The sequence below is a fragment of the Prionailurus bengalensis genome, chromosome D2 (assembly GCF_016509475.1).
Source record: "Prionailurus bengalensis isolate Pbe53 chromosome D2, Fcat_Pben_1.1_paternal_pri, whole genome shotgun sequence".
Lineage (NCBI taxonomy): Eukaryota > Metazoa > Chordata > Mammalia > Carnivora > Felidae > Prionailurus > Prionailurus bengalensis.
Window position 1 is genome coordinate 70,022,656 of NC_057351.1, and position 20,535 is coordinate 70,043,190.

Genomic DNA, 20,535 nt, shown 5'->3' on the forward strand with positions numbered 1-20,535 from the left:
TTGGACGGTACCCTAGGGGGTAGCGGCCAGACAGGATTGTGGGTGGTTATAATAAGGCTGTACGTGTAAAGCACTCCACACAATACGTGGCACCTAGCAATCACTCAAAGGGTGACTGTTTTAAGGTGACAAGGATGTCTTTCGCTGGACCGGAGATAAGCCCTCCCAGACGTGTTTCATAATTATATTTAAAGTGTAAGGATTCCCAGGTCATTGAGCAACACGCTCGTGTTTAATGTTAATCCGAAGATACGTTCTAAAATCAGCAAGAGTATTTTTAGAGACTCGCTTGTTTAGGATGTATTCATCATACTCTTCCCTGCAAGCATCTGACTAGGCATCCTGCCATCCTGTTTCTATAGGGAACTTTCCATCAAAAAAAAAAGAAGAAGAAAAAAAAGATGAGCAGAATGATATGCTGGGATTGCAGATAGACATAAATCTAAGTTACTAAGAGAAAACTAAGGCCAGACAAACAAATAAACAAACATCCCCCCAGGGCCCCTTGTGTCTCATCCTCGATTCACGGGATTATTCGAGACTCTTGGGTATTAGAAGTAGCATGGCAGTCCTGATTCCAGCCAGCCTCCGCGAGCGAGAGGGGAATTTATGGTCAGGCTTTGGGAACTTACGTAGCGTCGTCATCAGAAATCACCGTTCCCACCGCCTAGCTCTGCTTTTCCCATGGCCTCTTTTCCCTCTTCTTCTTGGGCAGCCTCTGCTTTGCTTCCAGTTCCATGGCTCAAAGAGGGAGGCCCCTTCTTCTCCTGTTTTTTTTTCTTTTTAATTAAAAAAAAAAAAAACGCCAAAGATTATAATCCGCTCAGGTTGAGCCCCTGTGTGATGCAACCAGTCACAGAGTTTCAGGGAGTAGAATCTGATTGTCTAGCCTGCGTCAGGGCCAGCTTCTATAGCCCGGGGGTGGGAATTCTGGGATTACTGGTCCTGTGAATTGAGGGACAATTATGCAAGGGAAATGGAAACCTGTAACAGATTCTCCTCAAGGACGGTTACAATATGGCAGCGCTCTAGATTTACCGAAAGCTCCGGGACAGAATTCTTGTCAAGATGAACACAGCCCCTGTGTTGCTTGTGGCTTGGGTGGGGACCATTTTTCTATTGATTACCCCTTTGTGCCCTACTGGCTGTGTTTATTTGTGGATATTTATTTTCTTATGGGCATAAGGAAATGCTCGAAATAAGTATATAACCTTCACTCAAAGTCCCAGCTTCTAATTTAACTACCCTAACATCACCACGTTTATTCCACAGGCCCTAGATTAGCCAGCATTCGCTCAGTAAGCCAAATTTTGTGAAAACTATTTTATTTCTTTTATTTGTCCCCAAATGTTTCCATTGTATACAAAAATGAGACAGTGTTCCTTTCGGGGAGAAGGAGTTTCTACTTTGGGTTTAAACCAAACAAAATAATATTTAAGGAAACGTTAAATACATTATTTATCATGTTGGTCAGCGTTTGGGGGGAATATAGCTTAGATAAACAGATTTTTAAGGTCAGCCACTCTAAGGGCTGAGTTTTTTATAAAAAACAGCCTCTGAGGTGCTTTAATAAATCTTTAAAAAGAAAAAAAAAAATCAGGCCCCTGTTTTCATTACTGAATCATTTGCTATTGCTGAATAATGGTCATTCAAGAGGTAAGCTTAACCAGCAGGCCCCAATAGCCACGCTGGGAAACTCACAAGTTATGAAAAATCTGTGTTGATAATGAACACTGCTGGTCATGCTTGGATTTCTGTGAAAGCAGCCCAGTCCTTTGGTTGCGTTTTAAATCAGATAAATGGACAGAACTGGCTGATTTGGGTCATAAAATTGTCAAATGAAGATAAATTCATTCCTACTCGATGGGAAACTTCAGAGGAGAATTAGAATAGATGTAAGTAAAAAAAAAAATAATAATGTGCTTCTTTCCCCTCAAAATAAACGGGTACCAGATTCATCAAGTGGCTGTAATTCACCTCCTGGGTCGTCCGTCTTCTCAAAGTGCAGATGAAGGCATCTTTTGGGCTCGTTTCTACTGCTAAATGGCATTCCTCAGCCGAAGAAGGGTCTGGAGAGGAGAGGAAAGGATGTTTGGATCCCAAGAAATGGACGTGGAAGGGGTGGAAAGCAAGGGCATGGAAGAGGCCGGAGGAGAAGTGAGAAATGGAGAAAATCTGACGTTGTAGAGACTGGCCAGAGAGCAACGTTGGAGGCACGGCTCACTGTGGCTCTGGTTTCATTTCTTTATGGTTCATAATTTGTCCGAAACGTAAAAGCCTCTCATGACCACCTCTTATCTATGCACTGAGGCAACATCCCCGGATGTGGCCCTGAACTCCCCCCTTGGTCTTGAGAGGAGGCCTGGGCTGGGAATGAGCCCAGAGGTTCCGAGCCTCGTCTCTTTCAAGGGTGGAACCTGCCGCAGAATTTCATGGCTTCCAAAAAGAGGATATTTTTTGTTTATAAGCAGGAAGGAATGTCACTAAGGAGTCGGGGGTGGAGGTGGGGGGGGGGGTTGAGGCTGCCTGACCATAAAGTGCCTCAGGGTTTGAAAGTTCAGGAGAAGAGAGCTTGACTAACCGCATCTGGGACTTGAGGTTTTATTGAACTGGCAATGAAAATAATCTTTGCAAAATATCTTGAAAACATTTGATAAACACACACTGAAGCTGCCACCTAAACACACGGAAAGAAAATAGCCTCACATTCAGATTCGCAACCTGTTAACAGCCGGTACCGTGTTAGGTGCAAAGCACAATGGTTAGGAATGCAGTCTTCAGAGCGATGCAGAACCAAGTACAAGTCCCCGCTCTGTTCGTGGTAGAACCGTGAACCTGCTGCTTTACCTCCCTGTGCCTCAGTGGCTTCATCCATCAAATGGAAATGGATGCTCCCTCGGTGAGCCACCACGAGGACCTGACTGGGTAAGTCGCGTGGAAACGCTACGATGAAAGAACGTCAGAGTGGCCACAAAGCCTTCCCCTCTCTGCATCCACTCTTGTGGTGTTGTAGGCATCCCATTAAGAGGTAGAGTCTCTTTGGCCACCCCTTGAGTTTTGGTTGGCTGTGTGGCTTGGGACATTGGCAAATGTGAACGAAGCAAGCAGAGACTTGAAAATTGTCCACCAGAGTTTTCTTTCTCTCGCCGGGCTTGGATCCCAGGGACTGCTTTGCAGCTGAATCCGAACCAGCCTGTTGGACCGTGAGGCCACATGGAGAATCACAGTGACCCAGCGGACAGCTTGTAGACTGTCGGACATGTAAGGAAGCCAGTCTAGATCGTGTCAACCACTAGCTGACCTATCATGATACAGGGGAGTGCCCAGCAGCCGGGAGCAGAAGACCACCCAGCCAACCCATAGAATTGGAACCTAAATAAAACGTGGTTGTTGATGTGAGCCACTTGTCGTGGGTGGCTTGTTCTACAGCAAAAGCTAATCGATACAGGTGGCATCCATCCTATCATTCGCCTTGTCGATTAGATCAACCAGTTTTTCAATGTGAGTTTTTAACGCCTTTTTGTTCAGAAGATTTTCTTTCTGTGGAGATGGACGGGGGAATAGCAACATCTCCGGCAGCTCTTGTGAACAGTTTAGTAGTTTAAGATAACTGCAAAAGCCGAGATATAAAACTTCAATGAGATTTTTTTCTGAAGTTGTGTTAAAGTTTTTCCTTCCACCATATTTCTAAAGTTTGCCATCAACATTCTCAAAGCCAGAATAACGTGCAAAAGAAAATACCACACACTGAAGCTCACTGAAGTTCAGTGGCAAGATGAGTCAAAAACAGAAAGTCGCTCTTAAACAGTTCTGAAACCCTGAACCCAGGACCCTATTGGAACTAAGAGACACAAAACCGAGTAAGAGGCAGGTAGGTCAGTGCTTTGGAAGCCATCCACAGTCTCTGGGGGGTAGTGACAAGCTTTGCCAACTATCCAGGTATAAAGGAGAGAAAAGAGTTTCTGGACCAAAGCAAAAGGAAGAATTTTCCAGATAATTTAGGCCAACTGAACACTCTTGGCCGAATTAATCAGCGACTTATAGCCCAAGTGCGTCTGATGGCTTCCATTATCTGGACAGCTGTCTCATTCTTCCACTTTCCTTGGAATATGTATGTTCTTTGGCATTCCACCTTCCTGTTAGTGCCGACATTCTTCATCCAGGTTGCCGTTTTCTGAGGTTTTGAGAGTCAGACGCTCGGTAAATTCTGGACGCAGATTTTTGCCTTGAAGAGTCCAAAGCATTCATTCGCTTAACAAATATTTATTATTCAATTATGAGGTGCTAGACAGGGTGCTAAGCACTGAAGATGCAACAGTGGCCAAAGAGACCAGATGGCTTATCTTGCAGTGTACGTCTAGCGAGGGAAAGAGGTTCATAACCGGACAATATCATGCCATGTGAGAAGTGTTGTGGTTGCGGAAGGTCAGGGCACCGTTGGAGAATCTTGGATGAGCACCCAATTCAGACCTGGGCTCAGTGGTCAGGAAGCATGTCCCAGAGGCAGTGGCGTCTAAAGGTGAAAGATAAAGAACATGAAGAAACGTGACTCGGTAGAAGAGTCTGGCGGGCCCAGGAAACAGTATCGTATGGCCCGGCCTGAGAGAATCTCAGGGAACTGAAATTTTCAGCAGGGCCAAATGGTTGCATCAGCACCAGGTGCCAGTGGGACCTCAGTGGTGCTGAGGGGCATGATGGCGAACGCGGCCACAATCTGTCTTCCCAGTTTTACCCAAGAGCCATGGTTAATTTCAGGCGGTAATACTCATCAGTGCTCTTAGCAGTTGTATCTGTGCGGCCAGAGAGCATACAAGTGGGGACATACCAGCTGGCCAGCTGGTGTTCTGAAGGGACGTTGACCCGTGACAGGTGTATACCCCTCAAGGTTAAGCCAGACTCCGTAGCACTTTCGTTATTCTCCTGAACCAGCGGTGAGGGTGAGGGGGAGGCCCAGAACGCAATGAAATTATGCCTGTCATAAGAAAGGACTCTAATTAGAGTTTTGAACTTTAGAAATCCTCGTGGGGCGCCTGGGTGGCTCAGTCGGTTGAGCGTCCGACTTCGGCTCGGGTCATGATCTCGTGGTTCGTGAGTTCGAGCCCCACGTCGGGCTCTGTGCTGACAGCTCAGAGCCTGGACCCTGCTTCGGATTCTGTGTCTCCCTCTCTGTGCCCCTCCCCTGCTCATGTTCTGTCTCTCTCTCTGTCAGAAATAAATAAACATTAAAAAAAAAAATTTTTTTTAATGGCTGTTTCAATTCTCTAACACTGCACAACAAACAACCTCAAAACTCAGCAGCCTTAAACAGCAAACATTTATCACCTTACAATTTCTGTGGGTCAGGAATCTCAGTGCAGCTCAGCTAGAAGCCCCTGAATTATGATCTGTCACGAAGTTGGAAGCCAAGCTGTCACCCAGGACTGCACTCTCCCCCGAAGGCCTGAGGATCAGGGGAGGATCCACTTCTAACCTCATTTGTGTGGACTTGACTGTGTTCGGTTTCTCATGGGCTGTTGGGCTGAGAGTCTGGATTCCCTGCGGACTGCAGAAGCCCCTCTCAGTTGTTTACCATGCAGATCTTTCCGCAGGACACTTTCCAGTCTGGCGGCTGACTCCTCTTAGAGCTAGCAGTGTGGACGTGGGAGAGGGCATATGCAAGGGCCTTTTTATAACCTAATGTTGGAAGGGGCTTTTCTCATCATTCCCGCTATATTCCATTTGCTAGAGATAAGTCAGTAAATCCAGTCCACGCTCAAGGGATTCTCTCTGTGACAAGCAGGAATAATATTTACCCTGCAAAGTTTTTAAAGGATAAAACGAAGTGATATCTGGAAAGTGCTGGACACACGTTAGCTCACATTAAACGGTGTGGATTCCATAAGGAAATTGCTTTGTTTATGCTTCATATATCCATGAGCTATGGTCATACATCATCTTCCACTTACGCTTTTTGGACGAGTCACCTCGCAGGAAAAGCCGACACAACAACTCTTCTCGTACAACTAGTAAGAGGTCTAGAACAAGAACGAAGGTAAGTAGGGGACAGGAGGGAACAACAGATAAACAGGATGTGGTGCTGGTGGGTCTCATCAGAGGACGGGACCCCTGTCCATCCTCTGTTTTGGTTTTCTCTCAGGAATCAAGTTTTGCAACTTGGAGCTGTGAGATCAGGTGTTGTCCTAAGCATTTCACATATATAATTTACTCCTTAAACTATCCTTTGCAGTAGGTGCCATCATCAACCCCATCGTAAAGTGGAGGATGGAGGAACTTGCCAGAGCTGATGCAGTAGGTAGGAGATACGGGTACCAGTGACGCCAGAAAAGGCAGCTGTCCCAAACTCTATACCACAGCGGTGTCGCTTGGGACGCAATGCCTGTGGCTCATTTCAGGGAACTTGCATGGGGTTGGCACAATTTTCTCGCCTCGGTGGGAGACCGGTGTGCCACCCCTGGACTCTGTGAGGATGCGTAGCCCCTAGGCTCCCCTGAGAACTCAACTCCTGTTGACAGGCCAGTTTGGTCCAATCAGTACGTTGGTTTTCCTCCAATCTGCCGAACAGCTTCCGAAGCTCCCCCCTTCAGACTGTGGTTCTTCCTGATAGCATCCTGGGCTCTCAGGTAGAACCAAGAAAAAGAAATTCATCTGGGGGAAGGTAGTCATGTACTCTCACCTCCTTCATGCAGGCTCCTTGTAAAGTCACCCGTGTGCTCCCCCAGCAGAGGAGAAGTGGACCCTCTCCTCCCATCTCCACTGGAGTCCATTTTTCTGCCCTGTACCCCCTTGGACCATGCCAAGCACCCCAATCTCTTTCTTTGTCTAGACCCTACCTGACCGGTTCCCTGAGCCCCAGGGCGTATACCCCCACCCCCACCCCACTTATAAGGGAATAATAATCAGACAGTGATCTCCATCTAAAGGGGATGAGCCCGCTCGGGGGGCCTCACAGCGACACATGGCATCCCCTCCTCTTTTACAACACAAAATTAATTATTTTTCACTTTTCAGGCCAAGAGAACTTTTAAATGCAATAGATTTAGGGCCTAATTACTCATCTGTGCCCACTGGCCTTCACAAAACCTGCTTTATAACTGTTGCAACCAGAAGGGTGGGCCAGAGTTGGGAGCAAGATGAGATTTTACAATCTGGAAGGAGTTCCAACATGTTTAGCAACGACTGACAGAGAACAACTGTTTCTACCCAGGACGTTCGAATCTATGCCAGGGAAGCAGAGTAGTGGAGTCGTGGAAATATGGAAGGGAATGTGTGATAAAAACAAGGAGGGTTGCAATTAACATCCAAATAAAGGTTGGAAGAAACCCACTGAATATGTTGGCATCTGGTAGATTTCAAGCTCAAGGATTAAAACCTCCAAGTTAAGGGAGCAATTTTTGGTTTTCCAGCAAGTACCTCTAGGGGCAATAATTTTCAGGGAAAGGTAGCTCATAACCCTGAATGTAGTATTAACGTTGCAGGCTGCTTGCCCAAACTTATTTTATTTTCATTTGCATTATTGGTTTGAAAACTCCCCTGGGTTCTTGATCCATATCACGCTGGCACATGTCCTCGCAAAAACTGAAATGCTGAGCCAGCGTTTAACTCTGACTGTTTTACTTGACTTGGGAGAGGCCCAGAGAAACTTACGTTGCTACAGGAAGAGTGATAAAACTCTCAGCCCTACTCCTGAACGGATCATGTCACCAGGGAGATATTTAGAGGGCTGGATTCTTTTCAGATGAAACCCAAGAATGTCAGGGGTTGTGCAAAAGTCTCCATGACATATGCATGTGTGTCTGTGTGTGCGAGTATATAGGCATGCATATACACGCATCTTTTTCGCAAGCGAATTGCAGGGAGAGGTTGGCTACGACCACACACAAATTTGGATCATTGTTCATGGGGTGCCTCTGATAGTGATAGCCAGATCGATTGCCATGCTGTGTCTTCAGCCACATTTACAGCTGTGACTTGTTTCTCTCCTTGCCAACTGATGAATCAGGTGAGGGATTTGGCATTGCCTGTTTTACACAGGAGGAAACTGAGAGATTTGCCTTAAGCCACAGAACCGGAGGGTGAAAGACAAGACTAGGAGTCTGCACTCTGCGACCTTTGCTTCTGCATTCAATTCTACTTCCCTCTGACTCTGCATATCCTCTACTGAGAAAGAAAAAGCCATCTGTGTGATCTCCCAAGGACAGATCCCAATCAGTATAAGCCATTCACGTCTACTGCCCGCAGCAAGACTGGAAACTTACAAGAAAAACCTGCTTCCCAGCTCCACTCCAGCCCTGAAGGGGGCCTCAGAACCTCCTGCAATGCAGCCAGCCATCGTGCCCGGCTTCTTAGTGAGATGTGGCCAGGAAGTGGTGTTACTGGCCCCCTGAAGCCCTCTGGTCAGACCTAACCTCTGGCTCGTTCCCCACTGCAGGAGACATTTGCTTTCTGGTTGCCTACAGCACCTTGAGTTTCTTATGGGGAAATACCCCCTTTCTCCATCGGCCATTATGTGAAATCTAGGCAAAGGTGAAAGTCCAGGTGCCCACTTGTCATGTGGAAGCTGAGGGCATGGGCTCCTCCCTCCAGATGCCTCTTTGTCCAAGCAGGGCCAGGTAGAGGGCGATCAGATTTTCTCTCCTGGCACTTTGAATGGAGGCTTTCCCAGCATGTGTCTCCTACTGTGTCTCCAGCTTCCTGCTTCCTAGGCCTCTGCAAGTGGGAGATGGCCCGGGAAGCAGAGACCTCTTCCTGTTTCACCCTCGCTCCCAGGCTGCTCAGAAAAAGAGCCAAGATCGTGTTTCCGAGAGGCCTTTTACTTCCTGGGGGCTATCTGCCTGGCTTCATGGGAGAGGCAGGTGGTGTTGGAACTTGGAAGCCTCGGAAGGCTTTCCGGATGGCCTGAACAAAGGTGTGGAGGTGGAAAGCAATGAATCTAGTTTTCAGTACAGTGCGTGTATAGGACAGGGGTAGGAGGTAAGGCTGACGCATCAGGTTGGCATCAGCCTTTGAAAGGTCCTGAACGGAAAGTCAGGGAGTTCGGAAAGCAGGCACGGAGGGGATAAACAGTCAGCCCATCTGGACCCTGTTCCCCTCCTTCCTCTGCCTGACGCCCTCCTGGCTTATTTTACTCCCTAGCTGAGGTTCTATGGATGACCACTGCATCTCTGGAAGAAAGAATGGACTAGACCTTCCCATTTCCATGACGGGGAGGAGAGGAAACGCCTTGTAATTACTGCTGAATAGGGTCACTGTATGAGCTTTCTCTGTTTATACTCTTTCGTCTGCCCACCCCCAGAAGCTGACGACCAGGTTCTGCAATTCTGCCCTCCAAATGTCTCTCATAATTGTCACCTCTCCCTCTCTAAGCCCTGAGGCAGCACATGAGGCATCTAACTGACCTTCTGGCCACAGTTGTACTGCCCCTCCCACCATATGCTTTACCACAATAGAGTTCGGTCTTACGAGGCATCACAGATCATTTTTGTCTGACCAACTGCCTTTGGATAGATCCAGTTTCGTAAATTTGGCACGGAAAGCTTGTTGTGATGTCCTGGCCTGAGATCCCTAAGATCTGTCTGCTTCCCCCACTGTTTCCACCAGCCTCTCCCACAGCCTGGCTCCCTGCTTTTGCTGTCTCACACCTCCACGTTTTTACACCCATTCTTCCTACCTGCAACGCTTCCTTCCACACTTCGGTTCCACTGTGGAACTCTTGCTTCTCTTTCCAGACTCTGCTTAAATGTCACAGTGGACACAACGCCTCATATAACAGTCACCCATTGAATATTGAAGACGGGTCTCAGCAAAACCTTTCTGCCTTTCCTGTGGCCCCAGCTACTCCTTCCTTTGGCCTCCCAGCGTTCCGTGAATGTAGAGACCTCTACTGTAGCACTCCCTAACTTGCATTATAATCGCCTATCCCCTCATTGAATAGTAAGTAGTCTTCCTGAATCCATAGGTATAGTGTGTGTGTGTGTGTGTGTGTGTGTGCGTGCATGTGCGTGTGTGCTCTCCCCTAGCCTGCACTCATTTCTCCTTCACAACAACATTGTCTTCTAAGAATTCTCACTCCGCAGAGTCCTCTGTAGGCATTTTCTCTCATTGCCCAATACGGCCAAGTAGAGGTTGTATGACCTAAGTTTGGCTAAGCTGGCCCCGCCACCTCTGAATTTTGTCTGGATGGCAAGGATGGAAGAAAAGGCTAGCACTCCTGCATGGTGCCAATCCCCACGTGAGATGATCCAGAGGCTCCCTCCACAGAGACCTAATACCTAGTTCCTGTCCGTCCCTGGCCGGATGCTGTGGCTTTCCTTTCCTGTCTCAAATCTTTCCAGTGGATTCAGTCTTTCGTTGTTAAGTTCATCGGTGTGAGTTTCTGTTGCTTGCCACCAAAATAACCCTTGGCTGCTGTAAGGAGATGAGGAGAGAGCTGAGAGAGATTCTCGAAGACACCATGTCTCTGTAGTTGCAGTGCTGGAAGAACGGGAGGGTCCTTTCTTTCTTGGACAGGAAACAACAATTCACTCAAAGCAGCTCAGGGAAATGGGGCGGGCCGTTGAAAAGATACGGCCCTTGTGGGAATCTAGGAAAGGTGGAACGGCCACGTCTCAAGTGGAGAGGACCTGAGGCAAGTCGGGGAGGTAAGTGCTCTTGCTCCGGCTTGTTCTCGCTGCACCTGTTCTGTTCTATTGCCGACCCATCTGTCTGCCTCGCTGTCGTTGCTTCAGCTCGCACGGAGGCCCGTGCAGTGACGCCGCCTGCCCCGCATGAATGCCCTCGGCGCTCCTCACCTCTGGGCACAGCAGGACACGTCGTCGCCGCCAGCACCTACGACCCTTTGTTGCAGGGCAGATCAACGGTACTAGGGAGTCCACGCCCCTGGGAGCAGGGAGCCGTCCTCAACCAATGACCAGGAGTTGGCTCCCTCTCCTCTTGGCCAAGATGACTCCGAGGCACACAGCTGAGTTCCCCAGCAACATGAAACTCCAATTGTCCCCTCTGGAAATGTGTTTGACTGGCTTGCTCCCTCCCCTTCTCTTCCCCATTCCCTGACCAGTGCTTGTTGGGATTGCCTCTCGAGTAAACTCAAAGGTCTACCTCTGCGGGAATACCTTAAAACAGCCCATAATGGCCCTACCCCAAGGCTTACATGACCATGCAGTTTGAGGACCCCCAGCCCACCGGCACCTTCATTCTGTCTCACCTCGTGCAAATTCCAACGAGAGAGATTGACCCTCTTTTTTAGTGAGAGTTAAGCTCATCCTTTTAAGTCAGGCTGCATTGAGAGATGGCCGGGACGTCATGGATAGCCACCCCCGTCGGCTAACACCCCCGATCCTGTCATCTCTAGCAGGAGGGGACAGTCACAAGGTCGGTTGCTCCGTCCGCAGCTCACACTGTGCAGAACGTACCTTGAGTCTCATCTGGGGCCATTTGGCTTTCAGGTAACTATCACCCAGGTGGTTGCATGGGAAAATCAACAGGAAAGGCTGTTTATTGGACATCAAATAATTATTTTCAAACAGTGCTTTGATAGGTTAAGCACAAAAGAATTGGAAACATATGGATTAAATTTCCATTGAAATGCACATTTGGGTTTGAAAATTAACAGAATGTGTGCTTGGGAAGGGATTCCCCCCCTCTTTTCTTTTCTTTCTTTTCTTTTCTTTCTTTCTTCTTCTTCTTCGTCTTTTTTTTTTTTTTTTTTTTGCTAAGCCAGATTATTTGCAAAATAAGTCAGGAATTTTTCACAGCTCAAGCACCCTCCCTTCTACGCCCTGCCTCCCTTCCCTTTAGCTTTTCCCTCACAGAGTTAATTAATAAAAGCAACACTTATCAAATATGACAAGTCAGTCTATGTACGTGTCACGTGGGGTTGGGGGGAGGTGATGATCTGCAGGATGGATGCATTTCAGGGAGACCGGAGGTCATCAGTGCTGCGATGACTCATACCCATGGCACATACCCCATGCGTCGAGCACACTGTGCTAAGCGCTTAATATGACCATTTAGCCCCAGGAGACCCCAGCACGAAGGCGCTCTGTCCCCATTCCTCATTTACAGATTAGAAAGTGAGATTTAGGGTTAGTGGTATATTTCCCAGGTGCCAATAGCTACTAAGTAGCAGAGCCAACATTTGAACTCTCTCCTATCTTCAGAAACCACTGGGTTTCTGATGCCTCTTTCTCTGTGAGTGGAGACTCCTACAACCTCAGAGTCGGAACAGGGTTCTAATACCAACCGTTCGTTTCACAAAAGAGGAAACTGAGGCCCAGAGAGGTGAGAGATCAAGCTAGATGGGTATGTTTGGGAGGCTTGTTTAGACAGACAAGCTATTAATCAGCAGCATTCATCTGGTAGCTTTTCCAAGTGTTAGAAATCGGAAATACGCAAAGGAGAAAACCCTTGGTGATAGCTGTAATGTAGAGTATTCCAGTTCCTGTCCCTTGCTCTTTGGATGGGAATTGTTTATATGAGATACAGTCGGAAGGGTGAGATTTGTTTACCACTAGGCTTGTGATAATATTGGGAGTTCCCAGGTCTGGTCTTCTACCTAAGCCAAATGGATAACATTACATCTAGTGGAGATCTGAAGGCCAGCGGATGGCCCACAAGTCCTAAAATGTGTTTCCCAACCCCTGCCTTGCTACCCGATATTTCCAACAATAGTCCTTTCTTTTACAGTGTGGTGTCTCCAGGTCGTCCAAGGTCTAATGAAAATGTGTTGCAAAGGAAGGAGAACAGTTTAGACTCTAAAAGTGAATCGACTTAATGGGTTTCTGGTCCCAGAGGTCACAGTTCTTAGGGAGAGGGATGTGCTTTGTCCCTGTCCAGGAAGCCAGAGGGAGGGGACCATTCAGCTGACTGGTGTCCCCTGGTCAGACCCACAGCCACATAGAGACATTGTCATTGTCAAGGTTGTTCTGGCTGCAAGGGAGAGAAACCCGCTCAAACTACACCAAGCCCTAAGTGGAGGGCTTCAATAAGGACATGGGAGTTTCTTATGCAACCCCAGAGAAGGCAAGGCAGCTGAGCCCCAGAACCAGAAAGACATCAGGTATCAGGGACATTACTCTTTCAGACTTTCTCTGGTCCGGGCTTGCATGGTATCTTGTCTCTGCTTCTCTCTGAGGTTCTGCAGACCAGTTCTCTGCTTCTGGACAAACTTGGCAGAGGATAACCACACCAGATGGTACCACAAGGAGTCCAGTTTGAAAGACTAATGACAATTGCTGCGTCCTAATTGCCATTTCCTGAGAGAGAACATATAATTTATCCAGCTTCAGTTTCCTATAAACTCTTGGTCCCATCCCCTGCCGCCAGGCAATCTGGATCCCCACTACGACCACAGCTGCATGGGTCAACTCCTGCGGGTGGAAGGGAGCAGGGTGGCCTGGAAAGAAATCCCCAAAGCTGTGATACCTTGGAGAATGTTGCGGAGACTGCTGGCTGCTCCCCAGTCTTTCTATTCCCTTTCTTCGACAGCAGTAGAGCCCTTTGATGCTTCCTGGGGGATATGCTCTTCCAGAATAAAGACCCTATTTCCCAGCTTCCCTTGTGACTTCCCAGCTAAGCCCATGTGACTCAGCTCCAGCCAATGGGATATAAACAGAGGTGGTGTATACGAATTCCAGGGAGGGGTCTTTACCAGGAGGAGCGATGCTATCTCTCTCCCTTTCATGGCAGATTGGACATGATGTTTAGAGATGAAATAACCATCCTGAACCAGTATAAACCACACGTTCATGATGGCAGAGCAGAGGTTATGATGGAGTCTGAGACTCTGCTGACTGTAGGCAGCTGTGCCAGCCAGGACTGCTCAGGGACTTCCTTGAGGCAGAGAGACAAACATCTGTCTTGTTTGGGTTTCCTATCACTCTCAGCCAAACCTGGTCCTTTAAACTAGAGGGCATACAAGGTAGCAAACCTGGGAATATGCTGCCTTTCCGTATTTTATAGTTCCGGTGCACATGCGTGCTCATGTACACACACACACACACACACACACACACACAGTCACCATAGAGCAAAGGTGGAGAGAGCCTTTCTTTGGCTTGCATCATCTCTAAACTACATCTTTCTTTCTTACATCTGCTGCAAGGCCTGTGGCTTCTGTATCTTCCTCCTTGCGGGCATTTGAAGTCCACTGAGGGATTATCTGGGGAGATATTCAAGACTTCTAGGAGGATTTCTTGCTAATGGACAGATTCTTTCTCCTCCTAATGATGGGTGAGCTTCTGGAGACCACCGAAGCCCTTTGTTCTCTGTTCTCAAGGAGACAAACTGTTATTTTTTTTTCCCTCTGAAGAAGCTTCTTATCCGATGGGTGCAATATCACAAATAATTATGCCAAATAGCAATGCAAGTCCCACTAGAAATAATGCATCCATTATTTCATTTTATCCTTGTCGTTAGAGCTTCTGCTTAATTTAAGTTAGAATAAAGATAGCTGTGGGTATTCCCTGCCGGAGAACTCTAATCATGCTCTTTATTGAATATTTGCCATTTTCCTATCTGAATCTTCCTCTCTTGATCCATTGTTTCACAATTAAGAAGTTCTGCTGCTATTTTGATCTCACATAAAACCTCTGTAGTTCCACAGATGCCTGTTCCTGGGCGTCCCTTATGTCTTGGGGAGACATCTGAGAGTAGGGTTGAAAGGCTAATGTGTTCTGGTAACTTGGTGGTTTTAGTCGTGTTAATGAAAGAAAGGCTTCGTACAGAGTCACCCGGTGGTCTGAGAAAGTTAAGGAAGTCACTCAGATACCTGAGACAGAGGGCAGGAATGAGGACCATCTGTACGAGTGTCTCTTTCCATAACCAGAAGGTGGGTTGGAGGGATGTGGGGGATCTGGCCAGCAACTGGTCCCCCTCCCCCAACAGATATTTGCTAAAGGGTTGATGTGCGTGAGATATTAAAATAAACAGTATCCACTAGAGACAACATGTTGGTAAAATGCTAGGGAAGGCAATAACATCAAAGGTATATAATATCTAGTTTATGCTTCCATTCTGTGTTGTTGCTTTTAAGGAAATCCTCATAATGCCATCAGCCAACAAAGGAGTGATAGGTGAAAACCCAGTATGTCCGACATTTGCCAGATGTCATGAATCAGATAGTAAGAAAAGATGCATTTTCTGACCCCCTGAAGGGACCTTCTAATTCAGTCTCAAGGAGGGAGTGATATAACCACGATAGACTGATACATTTATAAATCGTAAGAATGACTCAATCAGTCAGGATATCTATCACCAAATGATGGGGACCAGCTAAAAATAATTTCAGGGGCCAAGATGAAAGGCATGGCCGAGGGCTCCTTAAAGGCATTAGATCTCTCGGCAGATCATATGGGTAGACTCCAAATGAGTATCAGAGATGAGATTATAACATGATATGATATATGATGCGTAACGTAATATAATACAACACAGTACAATATAATACAATACGATATAATACAATAGTGGTAGTGCTCTGGAGCCAGACAGAGCAGGGATCAAATCCCATCTTCACACAGTAGCTGTGCCTGCAACCTTGACCAAATTACTGAACTTCTCTTTGAGGCCCCAGCTTCCTCACATGGAAAACAGGACTGATAATAACAACAGGACCTATATTACAGGATTTTGTGAGGATTAGATGAGATAACACACATAAAATGGTTGACTTATAGTAATGCCCATAGATCTTAGTTATTGTATATGGGTAGTGATAATAGGCCTAGGGTTAAAGGCTGTAGCAGATACATATTTAGTTACTCATTTACAACTGTTTACTGAGTATCCACTTTGGGCCAGCCCTGGGGATGCATTGACGAGTGGAAAAGAACGAAGGTTCTGCTCTCTCTGGGCTTATAGCATAAAAGGAGAGATATATATCAATCAACAGTGACACTGTGGATCCATGAGCATAAATGGAGAGACATACTTTCAAAGGAGGGATCACAGTTTGGTGAGAGCAAAGCAAAGGAAGCTGACCCAAACTGGGCATCCAGGAAGGCTACCCAGGGGATGTGCAGACCGAGCTGAAGGCTAAGGATTGGGAGGAAGCTTGTGAGGGAAGGGGAGAGGAGAGAACGTGTCGCAAAGACAAAGAGAAGGGCAGGAGCGAAGGCAAGTTGCCGGCCCGGGGAGGGGTGGGTAGCAGGTGGTCGGCTGAAGCTGGAGATGGGGGTGAGGGCCTCTGAGTCATGGCCAGGGTAGGGGTCGGCAACAGGAAGGTTGAAGATGGAGAGAGGAACGGCAGGAGGGAGACATCCAGACTATGGTGGCCCCGGAACCCACATTAAGGATGTTGATCTTTACTCCTCCAGCAGGGGGTGCTACATCTGATTTGAGTTTCAAGAAGGTCCTATGGAAGCAGAGGTTCTGCCTCCTCCTCTCAGTTCATCCTCCCAACCACTCACAGCCAAATTACAGTGAATTATGTGGAAGCCACTTCCATGGCTTCTGTCTGATCTTCCCGCAGAGATCACAGACCCTCCAAGGGCCAGAGATGTGTGCTCCGTGCACTACCCACAGTGACGCACAGTCTTGAAAACAGTAGGCGCTTTGAGGGAGTACATACCTGACTATAATAAGGCAAAGCCAAGTGGAAGGCAATGTCTCACTTTCCACAGAGAAAGCCTACTTGAATATAGGCCCTTTTATGAAATAGTACAATGTTTACTTCCATACTGAATGGATCAGTTTACTTGCATCTTATATAAAGTAGTAATAGTTATATTTAGAAATATCATTCTCCCCAACCTTTTTCTTGTGTTTTTTTTTTTTTTAAAGTTCAGGTCATAAAATAATTGCATTCAGACTCTTCCCAGGCGCCTTTATCATTTGCCTTTGTCATCACTAGGGCCGTTTTTGAATAATCTAACACTGCGTATCACCCCCACTTCTAAATTGTTCAAGACACAGCACTTTGAATCCAGGTAAGATGCTGTAACTGAAAATTTTATTCCAAGCCTCAAGAGGTTTTTACGTTTGTCTTGTGGGTGGATATTTATGATCTCCACAAGGTCACCACTGGCAATGTGCTTTTTTTTTAAAAGTGAATTTTAAAAGGCATGCTTAAAATATCTTCAGTATTTTTAATGATGAAGTCATATCTTCAGAAATAACAACAAAATCTGTGTTAAATATTTTTACCTCTCTTTTCCCCCTGATGTTATCAGGTGACATCTGTAGGCCTCCAGTCTTCTCTCCCTCACCAACCAGCACCAGCTGAGGTCACTTCAGGCTGATGTCTTCCTCCAAATGCTTCCTTGATGTTCAAAAAAAAGTAATTGAGAAAGTGTCAAGAATGAGGGAACTTTGCAAGAACTTCTGTTCTATGGAACAGTTTCAGGGAAACATGTTGCCTTATAATCAGACTTGTATGGTAGTTGCTTGTCAAATGAATATACATGCTTAGCTCACCTTGTGATCGTGGCTCAAGGGACACGGGAAAATGCGGAAGCTTTTCCTGGGAAAAGTATTGCATAATTTTTAAGAACATATTTCATTTATCTTAAGCCATGGTTCTCAAATAGGGGCAATTTTGCCCCCCAGGGGACATTTGGCAGTCCCTGGAGACATTTTTGGTTGTCACATCTGGGGGAAGGGTACCCCTGGCATCCGGTGGGTAGAAGCCAGGGGTGGTGTTAAACATCTGCATTACACGGGAGACCTCCGTAGCAAAGAGTTATCAGTCCCCAAATGTCTATAGTGTCAAGACTGAGAACCCTGGCTTAAACTGAGTTGATGACAATTGGCTTAACCAGAATCCAGGACAATGATTGGCAAAACAAGGAATGTCTGCTTCCTAAGCATCCTCAGCCCCACCCCTTCTCGTCTTCAGGTTCTGTGTTTCCTCTTCTTCTGGAAGCTGGGCTGTGAAAATCAACTCTTCTCTTCTGCTCTCCTCTTTTCTTCCTTCTCTCATATCTGCCCCCCCCCCCCCCGTCTCTCTGTACATGAGTAAATGAGGGAATCCAGAATGCTTGTTTACTCAGAGAGGGTTGGTTTCCAAAAGGTAGGAGTGGTTCTTGGTCCTTCCTACTTTTCTCTCCCAAGTCTGAGCCATAAGATCCAGATGGTTCTAGAAATGGAGCAAGTGTCAAACCAAAGCATGTTGAATTAAAATAGCATCTGTAAGAACATGAGCCCTGGGGCCAGGGGCTGAATCAGCTTTCTGTCACTCACTAGCTGGGTGTCTCAGTCAGCTCAGGCTGCTATAACAAAATACCACAGACTGGGCGGCTTAAACAACAAACATACTTCTCACAGTTCTGGAGGCAGAGAGTTTAAGGTTAAGGTGCATGAAGATTCAGGTTCTGGTGAGAGTTCTGCAAGCTCTGGCTTGCAGGTGGCTGCCATTTTGCTGTGTCCTCACGTAATCTTTTGTGTGTGTGTGTGTGTGTGTGTGTGTGTGGACAGAGAGAGAGAGAGGGAGGGAGGGAGGGAGGGAGGGAGGGAGATGTTCCTCTTTTTATGAAGGCACTAATCCTGTCATGAGCACCTCCCTCAAGACCTCATTTAAACCTAATTACCTTCCAAAGACTCCGTGTCCAAAATATCATCACATTGGGGCTCGGGTTTCAGTATACGAACTTTGGGGATCTGGGGACACAAACATTCAGTCTGAAACACTGGGTAACCAAGGGCAAGGGGTTTAATGTCTCTGGACTTCTGTTTCCTCCTCCATCTACAAAATGAAGATGGTACCTCAAGGGGGGTGGTGAGGACTACATGAGATACTGTAAGTAAAGTGTTTGGGACAGTCATGCACACGCATGCCAAATTTCGCAACTTTTATGAATCCCAACCACCACAGAACTCACCATATCCACGAGTCATTCTGGTGTCCTCCAATTACTGGGATTCTCCTTTCTCTGAAGACTTTCAGAACCTCTCGTTAATGCCACACAAGGTACTCCTCAGTTCTACTGTCTCGTATTACTCATGAAGAGATTGTGCTGATACGTCCGATGCATTGGCCTTCACAACCAGACCATAACCCCCTTGGAGACGGGGCTGCCCTTAATGCCGCTTCATCATCTGTGGTCGTGATGGGACGGAGTATCGGGCTGCAGTTAGACCCACCTGTGGGAGATTTCTAGGTCTCATCCCTGAAAGTACGTGGGAATATGTCTCTTCAGTCGATGTTGCTGTCCAGCCAGTTTAGCGAACCTTTTTTGTTACAGGAAGTAATTACCAAACACTTCTTGGCTGTGATTAAGAGAAGACACGGACATAAGCTGAGGGCCTCCTAGACACCAGGCACTGTGTCAAGTGCTTTCTACGCATGGGTTCCCGAAAGCCTAACGGTCTGCTGGAGTAAATATCACCCTACTTTTTGTGCACGAGGAAACTGAGGTGCAGAGAGGTTGAGGTCTGCCAGTCACAGAACTGATGGAGAGTTCAAGCTGTCCCACTCCAGAGCTCATGCCCTCAAAGCCACCCCACGCCGCCTGCATGTTGGTGGATTACTGGATCATTTGATGGCTTCCCAGTAGCTGCCCTATTGGTGAGACCATTGCATCAAGCCATATACCCCATCGCTCACAACCCCTCACAAATACTTGGTTCTTAAAGTGTTGAATTCCTCTGATCAGAATTTTGCCTGACTGCAGGGCTTAGGGTATGTTGTGGAAAAAAAGAAAAAGAAAAGGAAAAAGAGAGGGCCTTTGGGGAAGAAGGTTCGCGATCACACGACCAGCCTCCTCTGAAAGGCGAGCCAAGGAGACCACCCTACATATCCCTTTGCAGGGATCATTTCACCGTTTGCTATTTTGGTTGCTCTTAACTGACTTCCCAGAGTCCCGAGAAACATATCCTCATGCCATTAAAAAATATGTAGTGCTGAACCCCTAGTCCCTCCCTCGCCCCCCATGTCATGGATAAATGCACAACCTGCAGCCGTGACGTGGGGAACCCTTCCCCCCTACGTGAAGCTGCTTCCAAGCAGCTCGCGTTAGCTTCCGGCCGGTGTGTCCCCGACGCAGAACAGTAGGGAAGCAGGAAGGTCAATCCATCATCAGTCACGAGTTAACCCCCTTTTTATTTTAACACGGGACTCAGACGATTTGAACATGCTTGTAGGAAAAATTGCTCTCCCTTTCCCAAGTGATCCTGATGGATACTGATGTTTTTATGATTATTAATAAAATCTCTGAGACAGAATTTTATGGGCGCACAGAGACTCTAAAAAGTCATTCTTTGCCTTGGAAAATTGTGTATGGTAAGGGTGATAGAGGAAATTTTTAATAAGTGTGTTCAAGTGGAAAATCAGGGCGCAAAAGACGGAATTTTAAGAATCTGCTCTGGCTCCTTTGGACATTGAACTCGCTTCCTGCGAAGGCCTTCCGGGATGTGTTTCCCGAAGATAGTTCACCCCCAGGAAACAGTTTCAGTTTAGGTGGACAGAAGTCTTTTGGGGAAAAATGCATTGTTAACTATTCGTTGGCTCGTGTATTTTTTTGTTCGTTTGTTTGTTTTTATCATCTGTCTTGCCTTCTCCCTTCTTCCTCTTTCCTTCCTTCCCCACGTCAGTTCTGTCAACAT

The 20,535-nt window shown here is 46.9% G+C and overlaps 1 long non-coding RNA gene across 1 annotated transcript; it reads right to left on the minus strand.

The window, feature by feature from the left end:
* Positions 1–1,977: 1,977 nt before the first annotated feature.
* On the minus strand, positions 1,978–17,276 carry LOC122493259. The gene is made up of 2 exons (XR_006299854.1): positions 17,140–17,276; positions 1,978–2,069 (listed from the first exon to the last, which is right to left on the minus strand). It is a non-coding gene; the product is annotated as an uncharacterized LOC122493259 (long non-coding RNA).
* Positions 17,277–20,535: the final 3,259 nt, after the last annotated feature.